Source organism: Anas acuta, chromosome 7 (genome assembly GCF_963932015.1).
Source record: "Anas acuta chromosome 7, bAnaAcu1.1, whole genome shotgun sequence".
Lineage (NCBI taxonomy): Eukaryota > Metazoa > Chordata > Aves > Anseriformes > Anatidae > Anas > Anas acuta.
Window position 1 is genome coordinate 11,178,403 of NC_088985.1, and position 19,971 is coordinate 11,198,373.

The 19,971-nt window shown below is 41.0% G+C and overlaps 1 long non-coding RNA gene across 1 annotated transcript in view; it reads right to left on the reverse strand.

Moving 5' to 3' along the window:
- Nucleotides 1-19,340, reverse strand: part of LOC137859210 (uncharacterized) — a 205,230-nt gene extending 185,890 nt beyond the window's left edge. Inside the window, exon 1 of the long non-coding RNA XR_011098193.1 lies at nucleotides 19,258-19,340. This is a non-coding gene — a long non-coding RNA (uncharacterized lncRNA). The remainder of the gene's footprint in view (nucleotides 1-19,257) is intronic.
- Between the last annotated feature and the right edge of the window lie 631 nt (nucleotides 19,341-19,971).

Here is a 19,971-nt window from a genome sequence, read left to right on the forward strand (position 1 = left end):
CACATCAGAGCTATCTATGGAAAGTCAGCTGCTTCTGATACAGAGGAGAAACACTTCCAGGATAATGAAAGACGCTAATATGAGATAAGAACCATTAGTGGGAAATCATTCAGGGCTAAACACTGCCTTGGCAGCCCTGTCCTCCCAGCATGGTCAGCTGGGAAAGGTGCTGCTTTACACACTAGATAACACACATCTTGACAAGCACGCCTTCCTGTGCATTCCTTGCATGTTATCACCAGTTGTTTTCTCAGTACAAATGTAAGTATACACAGCTGCAACAGGAGCACTGCCCATAGCATGTGCTGTGCATGGCCTGGCACATCCTCTGATTGGGTCAGTGGAGGCCTGAGTACCTCCTGCCATCCCAGCTGTGCTCTTGTGAAGGAGCAGTCACAACAGCTCATGAGTTTTCCATTTGAGTTGTAGTTCATTTGTCTGTGCACAGCAACCAGTGATCTACACTCCTTTCTCATTTATAAGAAATAAGAACACGGTAAGATGGTAAATATGCCATCTTCTAGGACGTCACTCCATACTCATGAATAACACATGACCAAATGTAAGAATTTTTAAAAGAAAACCAGAAGTTTATCATCTTTATGATAAAGCTTGCCAGAACTACAGCCTGGATGGTGTCTATGCGATCACCAGGAACAAAGGGAGTTCAGGAATTGAAACAGAAAAAGCAGGCTCAGACAGCATGTTCTCACAAACAAAAATCACTTGTGTTAGAGATCATTTTAGTGGCAGAATGTGTAACTGTGGGCCAATCCAAGGATACATTCGAAAAGTTATGGAACCTTTATACCTTAAAGCAGATTCATATTAGCTTGCAATAGAGGACATTTTAAAAATCTGATGTGTTATGAATTCAGGGTCTAAAGACCTAGTTTGTCAGTATGTAAATCCAGGGACCCATACAAGTATTATTGACAGTCATTAATTACAACAAAAATAATTTGTTCCAACATTAGTGTAGCGAGAATTCCATGTGTTAAATAGCTAAATCAAAACACACTATTGCATACAAGTAACTTGACCAATAATATTTTACATGCCCAAAATATACCCAGCCTAACGCAGTTCTCTCTATTTATATGGAAATCATGATAGCCTACCAACAAAATATTTTATTATATTTGGCTCTAATATAGTGACCCTTGGCCTCCCACTGCTGAGCTTTGCTACCAGACCAGCCTGTGGTGACAGAGCTGTGCTGAGGCAGCAGGCTCCTCTGCAATACCCCCACACTCAGGGACCAAACAGCAATAAATCTGAAAAGAAAGCTCCAAAGCTTGATAAACAACAGCTTATGTCAGAGGGGAGAAGGCAGCCAGGCTGCACACTCAGGAGGAATTAGGGAACAGGCAGCAGGGCCCGGTGACAGAGCTGCGGCCTGTCTGTCTCCTCCCTCCAGCCATCCCAGCTCTGCCCTCATGTGGAGCAGGGCCCTTCCTGTCCCACCCATGATCTCTCCAACAGCTCCAAGCCCACATGAGTAACTTGGAAAGAAAATAGGCATTTATTGTTTCCTCTGTCAACAAAATGTACACCCTGGAGCCCCAGGTTTATTATGGCCTCCTACGTTAGTGCTCACAGTGCTACTAAGGCCCATAGTCAACAGGAATTGAACAAGGACCGACCATAACAAAACGGACCCAAACCAGAGCAGTAGACCGATTACACTGCTAATTAAGTGCTCCCTACTGTTGGTAGGGATCTTTTGACTGGCTGTGCTGGATTCCCCCTCAGATCATGCCAGCCTTTGGCAGCCTGAGGCTGGGCACAGGCAATGCCAGGCAGGGCCCAGCCCAGCCCTGCCCAGGCTGTGCAGAAGGCAGTGGAAGAGCTGCTGAACCCGAGGCCTGAAGGAGAAGGAGCTCTTACAGCTCTCCCCTGCTCGATGTTCACTTCTGAGCCCTGTCTCTCACAGAGCTTCAGAGAAGAGGCCTGACTTCAAACACCCTAATCTCATTATCTTTTCTTCCTTAAGCTTCTTACCACAATTTTCAGCAGCTCTCATCTGGTAGCACTTGCACCTTTGCGCTCCCCAGTCCATCCACAAACAAAACCTGGTCCGGTTGGAAGGGCCTGTGCTCTTGGAGGGGAAACCACTGACACACAGGGAACAACTCCTGAGCTCCAGTGCGCTTGGGCCATCTCCAGCACAGGCAAGCCACTCAACCACATGAGCAAATGCTTTGCATACACAAGTTCCATCAACTAAAGAGTTGAGCAGGTTTTGGATATTTTTACTGGAGAGAACACAATTCCCTAACTACAGTTACAAATAAGCGATCTTTAATGCCATCTTTGAATTTCTTCAAAAGAAGTTTCCAAAGGAAACATCTTGCGTGGTCAGTCAGAGACTTTCCCAACTTCAGTAACACATACTGAATAGCTCCACAGATTTTCTTCGACCTCATCCCCCTCATCTTTACACTTTTAGAAGATACCTACATTAGCCAAAGAAACAGTGTGCTGCCAGGGCTTGCCAATTCATTATAATTTGCCTTTTTTTTTCCTGAATGTTTGAGTTACACATGCAAGAAGCAGGTGGACAAAGATAACTTAAGACAGGTACGAGGCATTTGGAGAGTAACAGATATATTACTCAGTAAATCCTACAGTCAGAGCCAAATCCTTTCTTAGTTTTTGCTGTTGTTTAAATCTACCGTACTTGTGAACTAAGTAGCACATTCTTTCATTACTAACTTTCTTCTTGCAGCTCTACTACGCTGTGAGCAAGCACCCCACCATGAATTCACAGTTTATGGATTGTGGATATACAGCAGGAGAGTTCTGCAGCTTTCTGAATTCCTGCTGTATCCCAGAAGGGATGAAGCATTTCAGGAGAAACCACGTCACTCCAGACTGTACAATTGTCAGCTCTATCCACAGATAAACTGGGAGAAGCACCGGGATGTCCACAAGATAATCTTATGTTGAAAAAAATAAACAGTACATTAATCCTTAGTACAGTGCCATCCTGCTCCTATCACACCCTGGGGGACCTGAACCACAGTGCTGCATCTTACCAAGCTACAGCTGCAGAAATGTAAAGCCCATTCCCAGAGCCTGCACCTAGAGCTCACATCACTGTTTCTCTTTGTGCTGTAGGAATTTCCACAAATGGTAGGAAGTTAGTTTTTGTACCATGTGTGGTACCTAATATTTAACACACTTTGGTCTGCATTTCCTGATGCTTTGTATGCATCAGTAGACTTCAATCATGCCTCAAATATTCCAAGCTCCAAACCTAGTGCTTATGGTGAACATCAGGCGCCTCGGTGATTGAGGGATATGAATTTGTGAAACTCGATGCTTTTCCCAGAGAACCTATTTCTGTTTCAGCACAGTTAAGACCAATCCTACAGGAAAAAAAAAAAAAAAAAAAAAAAAAAGGAAAACATCACCCTCACCCCTGAGTTTTAGTCAACCTTGCCTTGGTTTTGAGTCTAACTCCATGTCTTGCACGGGAGCTCAGAAATAGTGGCTGCACCAGTTCCTCACCTCTGGACACAGTTCAGGCCAGACAGTGGGTTTTAGTTCAGTAATTACTTCTGTGCCTCTCCTGCCCTGTTCCTTCAGCCCTGGCAGAACTAAATACGTGAACTAAACAGAACTAAATATGTGAAGGGAAATAAGCCAGCAAGATTTTTATATCTGAACATGGTAATAGAATTAAAACACTAAATTATTGCAGAAGCAGATAGCTTATTATAAAGTTGTTACAAGACACTGAAATTAAATCGCCTTTGTATTCTCCTTACAAGCTACCTGCAGGAACAACAGCAGGGCATTAAAAATGACTAATATTTGGCCTTTCCTCTGCCTACTAGGGCAGGTTTTACTGAGTACCTGAAAGCAGGAGGGGTGAATTCTTTATCAAAGCTGCAGTGGAGCCATATCAATTGTAAATTAATTGATGTAAAAGCCCACTTTCCCATGAGGTTGTTATCTTGCCTTGAAAGTGAACCAATACAAAATATATTTAAGTACAGTACCATATAAAAGCACTGGTAATTTGCACTGCTATAATTAGAGGTTTCTAGAGTTTCTCACCCTCTTAAAACAGCAGATCCTTTCAAGAAGCGCACAAGCTTTTGCATATAGTTTACATGGCCTCCAGAACAACGTTCCTTCAAAGCGTAGAAAATAAGCAGGTTTTTTTTTTTTTAAGCAGTTGCACTACATAGGAAGTGAAGTGACCTGAACTCAGCTCTAACTATAAATTAATCCTCATCATATTAACTATAACGGCCTGTAAGGAGACAAAAACACATTTTGTTTTTCTTAAGAAAAAACTTTGGATTCCAAAAAACACTGCTACATGGCAGCCTGGGGTGCCATATAGTAGAGGTGTTTTCACAGCTTTGTCATCCTCTGGAAACCTTTAAAATGAACCTGCTTGCAAAAAAAACTTTGGACAGGGAAGTCCTCACCTGTGATGAAGATGGTGAATGTGCATACTGTGGGCAGAGGAAACTGATAAATGCCTACTTGTAGATAGGAAAAACACATTAGACAGTATTGCTGTATGAGAGAGAGTTAGAGTCCTCATAAATTTATAGCTAGGCATTAAATACACAGAGAAGAGGTTTCTTTCTTACCTGAAGTTATCTCTGACTGATTTACATCTTGAAGTGTGAGCAATAGATCCTGCCTCCTGCTCTGTCATGTATCCTCTTCAACTACATCACTGTACTGACACCACAAAATGCACAGTGGTATTTCTGCTTGGAGGAATGAGTCATCCCGCTGCAGCTTTGAACCTCAGCAAGTCTCACTTAAATTTTAGAGTAGAACAGGATTTGATGCCCATGCAAGGTGATGCATGCAGACATCTAGGGTCATCGATTTATTTCCCCCCCCCCCCTCCAAAGGGAAAGAACTCATAAGCTATTGTATACAACAATAGCTTTTTAGCTTCTCTGTGCAAGTCTTACATTAATTCAGTATAAAGTTATTAGTGGAGAAATGTTCTGGTCTCTGCTTTGGTAATGGAGTGCTTCCAGGACGCTGCTGTGCTGAGGAGGTCCATCCCCTTCCTCTGCACTCACAACCCTGCCCAGACCCTACTGGCATCACTGCAGATGCCTAGGAGACCTCAGTAAGGTATGACACAGCATGACTTGCTGTTCCACTGGGAATTTCATATAAAAGAGTAACGCAAATAGCTCATAGCTCCTGCTTGCATAGCTTCCAGCCTTAAAGTAAATGCTATGTGGCTTCTCTGAAATCATCTGAACAGCACTCCACTGACAACAATGGAGATGTTTTGGAGCCACAGCCAGAACATCTCCATGCAGTATATTAAGTACCCTTGTCAATTAACACCCCTTCTCCTGCAAATGCACTCCACTTCTCTGCTCACACTCCGCCAACCTACCTGTACACTTGACTTATCATTAGGAACAGTGACCACCTGTGAGGACAGCTGAAAGCTCTTCAGGGTTCCTCATTAATTTGAATTCAGTGGATCACTCCTCTTGAATTCAAGCAATGACATTTCATTCTCTTTAGTGTGTGCATGTTTGAATTGTGAGCTACTGAGCAGCCTAATGAGATGCAATGGATTTATTTCATATCTCCTCCCTGTACTTGAAATAATGCTCAGGTTATCATTGTCATGGTTTACGTGTAAGCAAGGATACATTCCTCTCTGCAATGGTGTCAATACTTGATCCACAGGTAACACCAAAGAGCCACAAACAGAAAGGCTACCTTCAACATGATATACATGCCACGCAAAAAGAAAATCAACACACATTTCTTGATACCATCCCAGCCTTATCCTGAATATTCATGAAATTAAAGTCTACAGACACTTGAAAGAAATGCATTTGCTTTCTAACTGCATTCAAAATATTTTTGACATGCTTTCAAAACCAATTGTCACCACAAATGTAATGCTTCTTTCAGTTTAACAATATCAAGACAAAATTTCCTCATATTTAGGTAACAAGTCTTAAACGAGAACAGTTACAAATATGAAAAGCAAGGGTATCAAAGAGAATTATCTAGTCAATAAAGTTTATTATGTTAAGAGGTTTTCAGTTTGACAGACATTCATTTGTGCTTTGTTTCACTTTCCTGCCTTTCTTTTCAACCAGAGACAAAAGCAAACAAAATAAATACAATGCAGCTGCCATAGACTTCTTTAGAAAAGAAACTGCTGGAGTACTCTTGTTTTTAAACAGACAGCAAGTACCACAGCTGGAAGATTCATAAAGAAAAGAAACATGAAATGACATGTAAAGAAACTCAACTAAACATCTTCCCTCCTCAAGTACTCTGAAGCCCAATTTCTACAAACACAGCTTTGATACCTGCTCACTTGTAATATTCCCTGATAGCTTTGTTTGACAGAAATTCCTTTAGAAGTTAAAATCAGCCTATTGCTAAACACATTTGCTACAAGAAGGGAGAAAAAAAGGGAGCTTTTACCAAGCTATCCCTTTTTCTTGCATACGTACATATATAATCTAAGAGCCTCTCCCTATAAATGCATGCAAGTGTTTTAAGCCCAGCATTTGCTGTGCAGACACACAGCTTGCTGTGAGAGGAAGGACTCTGCATTTCTTCTGTCAGGGGCACTTTTTTTTTCTTTTTACATAGAGAACAAACGTCGTTTTTCTTCCCTGCTTTCAAATGCTAGCGTTGTCACCACTCACACCAAGGCGTGCTTTAATTTGTGTCCCAGTGGAGCATTTTCTGACAACAGGGTGCAAGTAGTACCCTGATCTTAGTTTTATTTTGCAAAATCTTCTCCTCCTTCAAAGTCCTGAATCTTTTAAGATCATAGCAAATGTACTGAAGTTGCAGCTACCCATCATGAAAGATATGCTCTAGAAAAGCTTTAAGGGAAAGCCAACTTGGTCTTTTTGTTTCCCCTGCTGTACAGACACTCCTGATGGAATTTCAGATAGGTTAATTTATTATGCTTCTGGATGTTCTGCCTCCCGTTTCTTTGATTCTCTCCAACAAATTTGCAATCATAAAATGTTTGAAATTGGCCTCTAGCCAGAGTCTGACAAGGTTTCCCCAGATGATTTTTTCCTCTCCATTTAGTTGATGTATACCGAACATTGTTTTCACAAAAAAGACAAAAATATCAGCCCTGAGAGGCACTATTTTTTTTTTTTTAAAGCAAGCCATTAAAGTAAACATAATAAACATCATTCTGTATATTGAAGTCCAGTTGCACTAGGACAGCTGGCAAGGCAAATTGCGTATTATCGGTATGCAAATCAATGGGGAAGTTTATCACCACTCTCTGGTGCACAATGCTGATTCAGAGATTCATAAGGCACTAGGGTTAGCTGTGTTCAGCCAGGGAGGCTAGATATATCTATGCCACCTTAAGACAACTCGTTAAACTGTGAGCTCTCACTCCACCAAATTGTTTGCTTCCAAAGGCATGATGTGCAGGCAGAACCCCAAATTCTCACCTTACTCTTTCACCCCAACTCAGCTGGCCACATTTAGCCAGGAACTCCAGTAGCAGTGTTTTTGTCACTGTAGTGTTTGAAAGACAATATTGGTCTTCAAAGCGAGACATAATTTAAAAAGGAAGAATCCTATTAATACTTTCTCATATTTGTATGGAAACCATACAACAAACATATGCAGCGGAAAGAAGAGACAGTGAAGTCAAGTGCTCTGCAAAATATTTATAATGGCTTAGCAGAAAACCTTGTTGGGGAAGTGCATTAGGATGTAGGACAGTAACACCATCCCACGTGTCCCGAGAAAGCGCAGAGGAGAAAGCTCTGAAGAACAAGTTCTTTAATCCTTAAAATGATGTTTTTCCCTATAAGTGTTACTTTGTGCAGTGATTAGAAAGCAATGCAGAACTGACTGAGCAGGTCTGTCTGGCTGCCTCTACATTTCATTCTGTAGAGTATACTGCAACATACATTTTTTGTAAGAACTTACTAAAGGAGAGGGAGGCACACTGGAGTCTACAGCTCTGAATTAGCCAGAAAAAAAATAAAATGAAACTAGCTTTGCCTAAGAGGCCACCTGTGTATTATTTCAATTCATCCTTTCTTGTACATCTGCTTTAGGCCTAGATACAGATTATTCAGACTATGCTAATCCAGTTGCAAATAAGAGTTTAAATATGATGTTCCCCATACTTTGCTTCTATCTATTACAAAATACCTTCAGCTGTCTTCAGTAGCTTCTCTCAGAATACCGTTTTTAACTCTGCTTTTCACCAACAGCTAGTGGCAGTGCAGGCACCCCACCGCGGGCTGGCTAGGCTCAGACAGTTCATCTGTTATTTGCCTTACACTACTGACAGCAATTCTCTCGCTTGGAGTGATACAGGTCATTCTTTTGAGCCAGCAAAATCAAAGTTGTTTTTCCACTTCTATAATAATTTCTGCCACTGATCATGGCCCTTCAAGCTCAACAGTCCAACCAATTTCCCACCCACCTTACCATTCATAGCTAAAATGTTTTGCTCTATATACTCCAGCTTAACTGGACACACTGGGCTAATTGTAGCAGTGTTAGAGCACGTTGCATCAAACCTTTCCAGGTACTTCCAGGTGTAATAGATTTGCAAAAGCCAGTTAAGAATTGGTACAGGAAAACAGTCGCACCAGAAAGCTACAGTCAAGCGCGAATTCTAGCGGTGGGCTGGCAAGATAATTAACAAGCTTCTCAGAACTGCAGATCAGCCCTTCAACCTATAGATTGTTTTCATGTGGCAGCCTGCCAGTATTAAATACTAGAATGTCAAAAATTAGCAATCATAGATTTTATTTCCTATTCGCTACCGTGTCCTCCCCCCTCCCCCCCCAAGAAAATTCAGTAGATTTTATCTCAGTGCTGAGGACAAAAGGCAGACTCATATTTAGAAAGGTGATGACCAACAGCTAAATAGAAGTGAAATAAACTGTGCTTCAATTTACTCTAGTTCTCACATATCTGTTTAATTAGTGACTCTAAACAACTATGCACAGGTATGTAGAAAACTACTTTTTAAAAGCATAGCTAGCCGTACATTCACCCCTTCCTTTGTTTTCTTCAGCTAACACTCCAGAGGAAAAACACTGACCAAGATACATGTATCTTGACAGCACTGTAATCACCAAAGAGCTTGGCTCTAAAATTTCATCTAATGCTCCTGATTTTCCAGCCTGAATTCTGACCCCAGTCAACAGCATTTGAGATCATAAAAAAAAAAAGAAAAACAATAAAGTACACACACCGTTTTACCAGGGCTTTCTTAAAAGTAATGCCATGAAGTCTCCAGGTTCAATTTCTGTTAGCAACCATAGAAATTATATGCATAAATGACAATTTAAGCATGAATAGTAAGTCTGAATTGCAAATCACCCTTAAACAGATGAAAATTTGAAAGTGAAATAGAATGCAGTAAGGTTTAATTAAGAATTTAACAGTACTACCACTCCTAATACCCCTTCCCTACTACATTCTCTTAGAAAAATAGTGACTATCATCTGCCAAACTGCTGAAGTGAGTTCGCTATTGTAGAAGACGGACTATTTCCTCTGCGTATAAACTTTTGCATGGATATTTACTCTTTTCTTTTTCCCCATGTCACTTTTTCTCCCCCATGATTTTACTTCTCTTGGTATCCAAGCTCCTCTTGTGCAATTTTCCCAGCAGGCTCTAACCACTACCCTCTGGATAGAGAGCTTCCTAAAAGGAGAGGTGGGGGTGGGAGGAACTTCAGCTGTGCAAACCAAAGCTGTAGATCTCTGGCAGTTTTAGTAACTTCATCACTCTGTCTGAAAACCTCCCCTGCAGTCCGAGACATAACTTGTTTGCTTCTACACCTGAGCTGCAGTATTTCACTGCATGATGTCTCCTCGCAGTCCTATGAAAAGTCCATATATTCTGCAAAGCTAGCACTGGTTTGTATTTTTGGGAGAAGTAACATCTTCATCAGTTTTTAGTTACTGCAAGTGTTCAGAGGAAATCAGTAGAGACCAATATAGCCAAACTGCATAAAAATGGGAAGCAAAAGAAGTATATATCTGATAAGAAATTTAATGCGTTTGAATGGCATAAAAACATCCCTGGCACTATGATATGCTCATGCTTTGAAAAACCTCAAACTATTTGAGGCTGTACAAGTGCTCAGCTCTGTGTGGAGACCAAAAGCTGATATTTGAAAGCCTCGAACAATCCACTAGCACCTGCTAACTTTCTATTAACTACTGCAGGGAAAATTGAAAACTTCAGTGTCAGCTGGGATACGTAACCCAAACCTTGTCTGTTTTCCAGCAGAGTTTGTGTGAGTGGGGCACACTACCTTCGTTGTTTTGATCGTTAGCTGGACATAAGATTTTCAGCACGACTCATTGATTTCCTACTGAGGCAAAGGAGGCTAGCATTTTCATATCCATTCCTGGTGTGGTCACAATATGAGCAGTCATTCTTTCCAATTGCCAGTAGGGAAGTACGTATATGTACTGAGTAACATCTCAAATATATAACACATCACTGGTGAACCATAAGCCTGTTTAGAATATTCTGAAGTCAACTGTAAGTCTTTCATGGCTGCTGTTCCTGATTTTCCCTAATGCTACTTTAGCTAGAAAGACTTTTTTTTTTTTTTAAAACATTTACTAGATCTTCAACCTATACCACGCATTAAATAACCTGAGACAAAAAATTGTTTCTCATAACTTCATTTTATCATACTAAGATTATGAAAACCCTTAGACATTTTAAATATCTAACAAATTGATTAGCATGAACAAGCTGACCAGCAACGACCACATTACAAATGGGATAAACTCCCATTTCTGAACTGGAACTCCCACAGGAGACATTAGTTGAAAATATGAATTCCACATAGAGTAGTTTGTAATAAGTTTTGTTGAGTATCCATGGCAATATGCTCTTAAGATACACAAAGACTATCACCATGTGTAGTCTTCCTTGACCAAAAGGAGCTACAAGACAGCTCCAGAGCATCACCTCTGGGGAGATGGAGGCATCCCAGACCAAGGGGCAGAGATTAGACTTGGAGAAGTCTTCAAACACTCACAGAGCTGCAGGCAAAGCAGGAAAGAGTGATCTACTCTGCATGCTAACAGGGAAGAAACCATATGAAGTAATTTTCTTTGGTTGCAGTACAGGATTAGAATTTGAAACGAATGGAAGAGGCTGCCCAGGGAAATTACACAAGCTTTAAAGAAAAGTTTAATACCCATTCAAAGTGACAGAAGAGTTGTTACTACGGCTCTTGATGCCCCTCTATGATGACCTGTTTTCTGAAACTCCTGGATAGACTTGTCTTTCCTTAGAGAAAATTATAATTTATTTAAAAGATATTTACAAATCTAAGATGGAACCACTTAGTACAAATGATGCTACAAGAAGTGACCAAAATCAGATCATTTCCTAGCCTTTTGTATCTTAGCAGTTGCTTAATTAAATCAATTTAATGTTTGTAAGGTTGTTCATGTGTCTTCAGGACTCCCAATTTTGGGATGGGGGAAATAAATCTTATAGTATTTATATAAACAGTATCTTTTCTTATGCACATTTCAGTCATCAACATCTACAGTATTTTTAAAAATGCACCATTTCTTTCTGCAGCAACCTAGAGAAGTATATACTCTTAATTTTAAAGTGTCAGCAAGGCAGCATATGCATGAACTTTCTGAAACTCTGCCACGTTGGTGGGAGGTTAATACGTGCCCACCCCATTAACAGGCTGAGCTGTATCATTTGTGTTAGATACAGCAAGTGTTTATGATTCCAGCTTCAGCTATTTGTGCTGACACTAACACTGGGCTGATGCAGTTTAGAACATGCGAGGGAATAGCACATCCCTTTCCATCTGGCTCATTTTGACCACAAAATTAGATCAACTAAAACAGATAATAGTAATAAGATGTCTAGAAGGAAATGTGTTGTGAAAATATGAACAAGTACAGTAGTATCTTTTGTACCCACACACTGTCTGCTCAGAAAGCCATATATCATACTTAAAAGTGAGCTGACCTGTCCTGTATTTGTCTTGCTCAATTCTGTCCATGACCACTAATTTGGGAACATATTGTAATATTAGTAATTGTAAGAGAATTAAGAGCTGTGAACCTCTTGGACCTACAGTAAAATCCCTTGTTGTCCCTGTTTTAGCAATGTACACACATTGAGTACATGGGTACCCATCCACATCATCTAGGATGACCACCACTGTGTCAAGCCTTGGGCGACACAGCCACCGCCATGGGTGGTAGCGGAGTTCACGCTGCCAGAGCTGGCAGCGACCATCAGAACACACACAGAATTATTTACTGCTGACATGCCACCAGCAGCAGTCAGATGTTTCATTGCCACTTCTGACACTCCCAGGCTGCTGCCATGGTGGTTTGCTGCTTGTAGAAGGTTTGATTGTCCTCCTGCACAGAGGCAGTAGCTTGGGCTCTGTGCCTTAGGCTACCAGACCAGCCACATCTTCAGGGCAGCCCATCACTGCTGTGTCTGCCAAGCCTGGCCGCAGCTCCTCAGCATGGCAATGCTGCAGCTTGTTCCTCCTCTCTCCAGGTGCTGCTGCCTGGCTGCAGCAACCACCAGGCATACAGCCACTCCAGAACACTCTCAGAACAACAGTACTATCATAAAAGGCCTTGTAACTGTACCAAATACTCCTTCTAAGCAGCACAGGCAACTACATCACAGCGGGAAGGAAGGGGGTGTCTGTCAGGAAGCCCAGCTGTTGTGTAAGAAGCAAAGGTAAGGTCTAAAAGAAAAGCAGTTGCTAATACAGAGTAATAAAAATAAGATTTCAGCATGCATTTTTAAAGAGCAGCTAGAGCAGAAACACTTACGCTGAAGATCATCTGCCCAAAGAATGAAATGGAAGCTTGGTTCAAGCTCTTACACACAAGCAGTAAGAAACCTGATTCACAGTGGCGTACTGCAAGAGCAGCGCTGCTGGCTGCCACAGAAGCAGCTGCAGTAGCAGCAGGGTCACCCTGGGACCAGAGCACAAGGTACACACAGCACAGCCTCACAGGGGTGCTAACAGGCGTTGCAACACAGCCTTGGGGGTTTTGTGTTTTTTTGTTTTTCCCCCTCTTTGCAGGGATGGGGCAGGGGGAGCATTACAGGGTAATCTTGCAGGGATAAAGAAGGGCAAGGAGAAGAGCTTGCACCATAAACCTTAGAAAGCACATTGCAGGCATCCATTGCAAAGCAGGATTGATATAAGTATTCCTACCCCCAAATGAGAAGAGATTAAGGCTGTTAAATCAGTACATGTCACTTAAAGTCCCAAGCAGTCTCTCATGTATTTCAAGACAACAAAATGTGGTTTCCAATATGTTAAGTAAAGCGGGGAGACATTTCTTGTTCCCTAGTCCAGGAACCCTTCTAAATCCTTTATCCTTGCTTCTCTCACATTTGTCAATTCCTCTGTGTCACTTCTTCCTCAGTCCAACACATTAAATTCAGTTTTCAAACTATAAAAATGATTAAATGTTTTCTTTAGTTTCAAACTCATGTTTCTCCATACGTTCTGAAACCAAATTAAAAACCCTGGTCCCTCTGTGTAACTATTTCTGCATTGCTAGGGGCCCTTCTCATTAGCTGTATTTGCTTCTTCTCTGGGCAGGCTCCTGCCTGGAGCAATTGCCTTTCCCATGGTGGTTACTACAAAATGACAAAGGCATCCTTGGCTTCCTTTCCCTAGTCTCCATCTGAAGACAGCGAGGCTTATCGCTTGTGCCAGAAGTTACCATGCTTGAATTACCGATCTTCAAACCTCTCTCCCAGACAGCTAAGTCCTGCTTGATTTTCCTCCATGCTTACAAATTTTACGACAATTTTTGTTTGGGTTTTATTTTTCTTGGCAGAACAGCTAACCCCTATCAAGAACCCAAAGCAAAACCCGGATGATTCAACAGACTTTGTTTTCCATCTGTCTTCCAGTACCCACATCTCCAATCAGTTCTTTGCTGGTACCCTACAGTTAAACAAAACAGGAGTCCCAGAACTTTTCATATATTTAAAAAAAAATAAATCAAGCCAGAGCAAAAGAAGCCTTTTCACCTAACGAGGCATAATTGTGTATCTTCCATTCTACAGAAACCCCAGCTCCCCAACATCCCTGGCTGTATGGATTCATCATATTTTAAAACTAACTTGCTGTATAGTTTATAGTTATCTTAGTAACCCATTAGTAACCTCAAACCCATTTTTATGCCTCTCAAACCTTAAAACTCTGCTCTCATTTGTGTCTGATGGTCCCTTCCAAGTTACTTAGGGGAAAAAATAGGAAGCTTTCAGTTATCTGCCTCAAATAACCCAGTATGCTCCTCATGAATGATGTTGATCAGTTTATCTTCTTATACCAGATGGGGAACTTCACACACAACTTCCAAAATGACCATCATTTTGTTGATCTCATGGCACATCTTTTTGCTGCCTGACCACAAACCATCATCAGCCTGTCCACTCAGGCATATATTGCTTTGGGATTTTGCTTTGTTTAGATTTAATCTTAGTTTCGTTCTCAATCATGAATTTCATTCTCTTCTTTTAAATCCATTTTAAATCTAGGATGTGTAGTTGCCAAGCTTTAATCAGCATCTTTGCATTCCTGAAAGCACACAGGTTTTTCAGCTTTGCCACTTTTGGGTTCTGTGCTTTGCTGCCTCTGCCAGAAGCACTTCAGTTAAGCAGCCATTCCCCAAATCATAATCAGGTAATTTCAACAAAAAATTTCATCTTCTTGGGTAAGATTTCAAACTTTACTCAAAACTTTTTTTTTAATCTACAAGTGGGAATGAGACCCTGTACTCAGAGAAACACAAGAAGAGCACGTTGCCTGATCTTCCACTTCCTTTTACTCCCAACTCCACTACAGCTCAAGACTTGTCCTGGAGACAAGTGAAATAAATGTATTCTGTGCTTAGATAACAATATTTTTTGCCACCAGTTACAAAACCTGAGAAGAAATCAGATTCATACACTTTTATGAGAATTTCTATACATAAATAGATAGGTACTCATAATACAAAATAGCAATTAATTTGAACTGCACCAAGCAAAGTTCGATGTAAGAAAAAGTCCAAACACTCCAGCAGAACTTGGCAAAAGTGCCAGGGCAGATTATGCACAGGTACTGTCAAAGACCTCTGACACTTTTCTAATGAGTAGTTTCAGCATTAGAGGAAAGACCACATCCAGCTCTCGATAATCAGTTGCTGAAGTAATGATGATTTCAATCACTCTGATGAAGTTGATGACAATGATTAAACTGGCTACTTAAGGCATCTCCTTGATTAAAGTGATATTTAACCCATAAATCATGAAGTTCTGTTTGGCTTCATGCCATAATCTTTCATGAAAAAAATGCTTCAGGTATGGCACCTTCTTTCCCAGATCAGAAGAACTGAGAAGGGGATTTCTACTTCCCCCACTCATGTGGCATGAGGTAGACACTTTTATCCACCGAAGTTATTAGACTATGCTCACTGAAATACTTGCCTATTCTCATCCTTCACTAACACTGCTTCTTACACACAATAGCAATTCAACATCTTATCATTCTAATAGGAGTAAGAAAAAGCCTTTGACTTTGTGAATTTTGGACTCCGGGCAGTCTCACTGACTTCAAAATTGCACTAAGTCATTCGTCATCTAATTTTTCTTTCATCAGCCAGATAAAATAAATGGCTTATCATCTTTAGCATCAAAAGAAACCTATAACATACCCTTTCTTCTTCTTCAATAGCCATGCAATTACCTTGGTGTTATATAGGTTAAAAATACTGCTGCATTAGGGTATTCTCACCTATTGTCCTGATGGCACTTATTGAAATTCCCTTTCTACACTGTTATTCCTTCCCAGTATTTGGAAGACGTTAGTAATAGAAGTAGATTTCAGCAGTAGAGCACTAAACCACATGGCCTCAAGTTGTAATTACTGCAGGCTTTTGTAGCCACGTAAAAATAGTAACTTCTTGAGAAAGAAATTAATAGTATAGTAATAATAATTAGCGATAGCTTTCTAATTCATCAAATTCATAGAGGGGAAGAGCTGTGTTAGAGAACTTAATCTATATTGGCTCAATTAACTAGATAGGAATAAAAGGTTCATTTGATTTGAAATAAAACAGTTACTGTAAATGTAGACTAGCCAGAGATGCAGAGGAAGTTACCACTAATAAATCCATAAACGCTCTTCAATTCAAACAGAGAAACCTCCCAAAGCAAGGCATACCCTGTGGAGGTTTAGTTGAGAATCTGTTACACCCAATGGTAAAATACAGACTTAAAAAGCAGCAACCAAAAAGCACTTATTCTCTGCAGTGCTTTCCAAAAAGCACTAAGCAAGCACAGATCAAACAGAGGCAAGATTTTCCTTCCCCTCATTTCTCAATAGGTGTAGTGCTTGTCTGGCACCTAAACCAGTCTGTTCCCATCCACCTTAGTCAGTTGTTATGCTCTTCATCAACTTCACGTTCTTTACACTGCTGTTGTAAGCAGGACAACTGACATCCATAAAATGCAGTTTGCCATAAAATTTTCCCTTAGCATACATGTATTACTGCTACAACACCAGCTCCCTGAATAGTAGTGTCTCAAGAAAAAAAGTGTTCCCATTGTTGAAGGTCAAACAAGTGCCTTCACAGTCAGCAGGCAAGTCCCCATGCCCTGGCATCACCCGGGAACGTCCCTGCAAAGCTCCTGCCACCTCTGTTGAGACACCTCCACACAGCACAGCCTTCTGGTGAGCAGGACCAACTTCAGGCTCTCCACACTTCCTGGGGATTTAGCCAACACCATAACCACTTTTTTTTTTTTCCTTAAACAAAAGAGTGTCAAATAACTCATTTTTGTTATTCCTGGTGTAAGTCACAGTCTAGAATAGTAACACTATTTTTAGAAGAATAGCAGCAAACTATCAAGCACGATAGAAAAAGAACTACAGCACAAGGCAGAAGAAACTCTGAGAAGGTCAACTGGAGATTTTATATAGTAGTAGGGTGTTATATTAGCTGCTGGAGAGATACTTTATTCCTTCTACCCTCAACCCCCCACTTCAAGTCTACTGTATCAGAGAATTTTCTGGATGAAAAGAGAAATAGTCAGAAGAGATCATTACAAGCAAGAGGGACTGGAGCAAAACAGACACTTGCACACCTGTGATACCAAAGCTGACTGAAGAATCAGTATGGTTATCCACCATCCCAGGCAGTAGGAGACTACTTCTAAAAAGTTTTAAGTTTTCACTAAGTTAACCCCTGAAGTTAAACCCCCCTTTACCTTTCTCCAGTCTGATTTCTGAAAAAAAAAAAAAACAAACAAACAAAAAAAAAAAAAAAAAACACAATAGGACAGCTAAAAGCTCTCAAACCTCACAAGTCTTTTCTAGGTACTTTGGTTCCTTACGAAGCAAGCAGCTTTACTGGAGAGCACCACATTTAAAATGGAGTAGTCAACCTACTTAATCCACCACACCTAGCCCCAGCCACTTGTCAGGCCGATTAGTGAGGAGCTACATGTTCGGTGCCCAGCTGTTCTGACAGACACATCACAGCTCTTTTTGCAAACCCCCCTCCATTTTTGTTTTCATGTAATTACACTGCACAAAGTTTTTATTCGTAGCCAACGTTTTCCCTGGCAGATAATTGCCAAGAAGGGAAACAAAATCCTATTTTCAGAATAGACTTCCCCCACTTTGTTTTCCAAGCAACACTCCCATACTGACCTGGATCTAACTGGCTTATCTCCATCTGAATACTGTAGGGAGTTTACTTTTTAAGTTCTTATTAATGCCCATCCCACAGGTCTCCTGAGGCCTGTCATGCAGTGAGGCAAGGCCTGCACTTCCCTCAGGCGTTGGTGTCCTCCACTGTTCCTTTGCTGTGGAACAGCAAGAGCCTCCTGAACCATCAGCCCTTCTCATGTCTTCATTCCTACATAAATCCCACTGTAACAGTGCTTATGAACAACAGTGAAGAACAAAAAAGCCACAAGCTTACCAGAAAGGAGTAAAATCAAAGTTTCATGATTGGTTGTTCTGCTGCTGCCTGCCCACCTATAATTTGTCTCAGTGCACTGAGAGGTGAACTCTTCCTCTCGGAAAGCATCCAGAGACATAAACACAATAGTTTGAATATTGCTAAGTTAGAAAGTACACCTTCATTTTAAGGAGAAGTGCCACCTCTGAAACAAAGGAGGCTCACAATTATCCTTACTTCCACAGCTGTGCTGGGGGGGGACAATGACACATTTTTCAAGTAACCAAGCACTTCACTTAAGGTCTCTGTGCATACTCTTACGAAGTCCCGGCAAAAAAAGATACTTACAATAAAACCTTCTTATTTTACACGGTACCAATGATGTTTCTAGAAGCATTTTGCTGGAAAGTAACTGCAGTGTTTAACATTAGCAGTAGCTATAACTGTAAACATCGCTTGAGAAGTAATTGCCATCATTTTTACCAGCTTGCTATGGATCTGCAATGAGTATGAATTAAAGGATTTAAATGGCTTGAAGAATGCTGTTGTTCTGCAAATAACTGCCTAAGTAAAGTGGTGTGAATTATTAGGATGCAGATTGTCATGGGAAGTTTCTGAAGCTGTGTAGTACTTGCTGTAGCCTTGCTTCAGAAAGCCATCATAATTAATGCATCTTCAACATCTGCAAATGGAATTCCATAATCATATGAAATTTTAAGCAAGTATCAGGCATGACTCTTAATGGGTATTTTATGAGCCACTCCTATTACATTTCTTACAATTTAAGTTGCACCCTTGAAAGTTAGTATAGGATCTCTGCATGTAGACTGCTTTATTGGATGGCCTGACTGCTTGCAGTGCCTATTGTGGCATATACTCTAAATAAGCTTCAGATTTTTCAATTTTAGAAAGCAGCAGACAAGAAACTTGCAATTTACCCATGGGTGAGAGGAAAACAAAGGAGACTCTCTTACCAAGGAGGTACATTTCTGAAATAATCAGCTAAGGCTTTCACTCTGAATACTGAGAGATAAAGCTCTAAGACTGTTGTTCTCTAACACCTTAATCCCTGCTCAATCTAATAAACCTAGTTACTATACTATAGAACATGTAAAATAACTATTAGAGAAAATATCCAGTACAGAGGAAGGAGTAGGAAGAAGAGAAGAAAAAAAAAAAAGGCTGTAAAGAAAGAGGGAAGATAACCAGACTCACTGAAGGGAGGAAAAACAAGATAAAAAACATATTTTTTTTCTAACAAAAAATATCAGAAATTACTCACTTCAGAAACAAGCCTTCTACCGCCACAGGATACCTTCAGAGGTGCCCCTCTCTGTCACAGCAAAAAGTCCTTACAACCCAGGCACACAAGGAAAATCCTGAGCTTGCAGCTGCTGGTGGGAAAATAAAGGGTGTCCTTAGTGACATCAGCTGTGACAGCACAGCCAGGTGAACAGCTTCATCTTACTGAAGGGTATCGGTTGTCCGTGACCCCATCCCCTGTTATCCTCTCTGTCAGGCCAAGCATGTGTGTTGGGGTAGGAGCTTTACCTTGGGCAGTGTTATTTTCCCACCCCAACCCTCTCCTTAGCCCTCTGACAGAGGAAAACAGTGTTATTAGACCAATGGGTTACAGCATCATGCTCTTCAGAGCACCTCTGCTCATGGAAATGGGACTTTGCAAGCAGAGCATTTTCCTGCCATTTTGTAAGCTGGTATTCAAAAGCACTTGACCTAACACCCTTAAAGACAAATTTCAAGCAAAAAACATGCATTAGAAGAGGCCAAGTGACAGATTCATACACTCTGAGACACATTCTTTAAAAAAGGAAAAGCCTAAGAACTAGCTAGGAAAGCAGGGCTCTTTGAGGCAGTGGCTGGGAGCTATGCAGCAGGGCATGAAGAAAGCCCGAGTGGCTGGGAACCGTGACAGGGCCTGGTGGCCCCCTGACACGTGGGCCTGCAGGGCGCTGCCCCCAGCCCTGGGCCCTCCCTT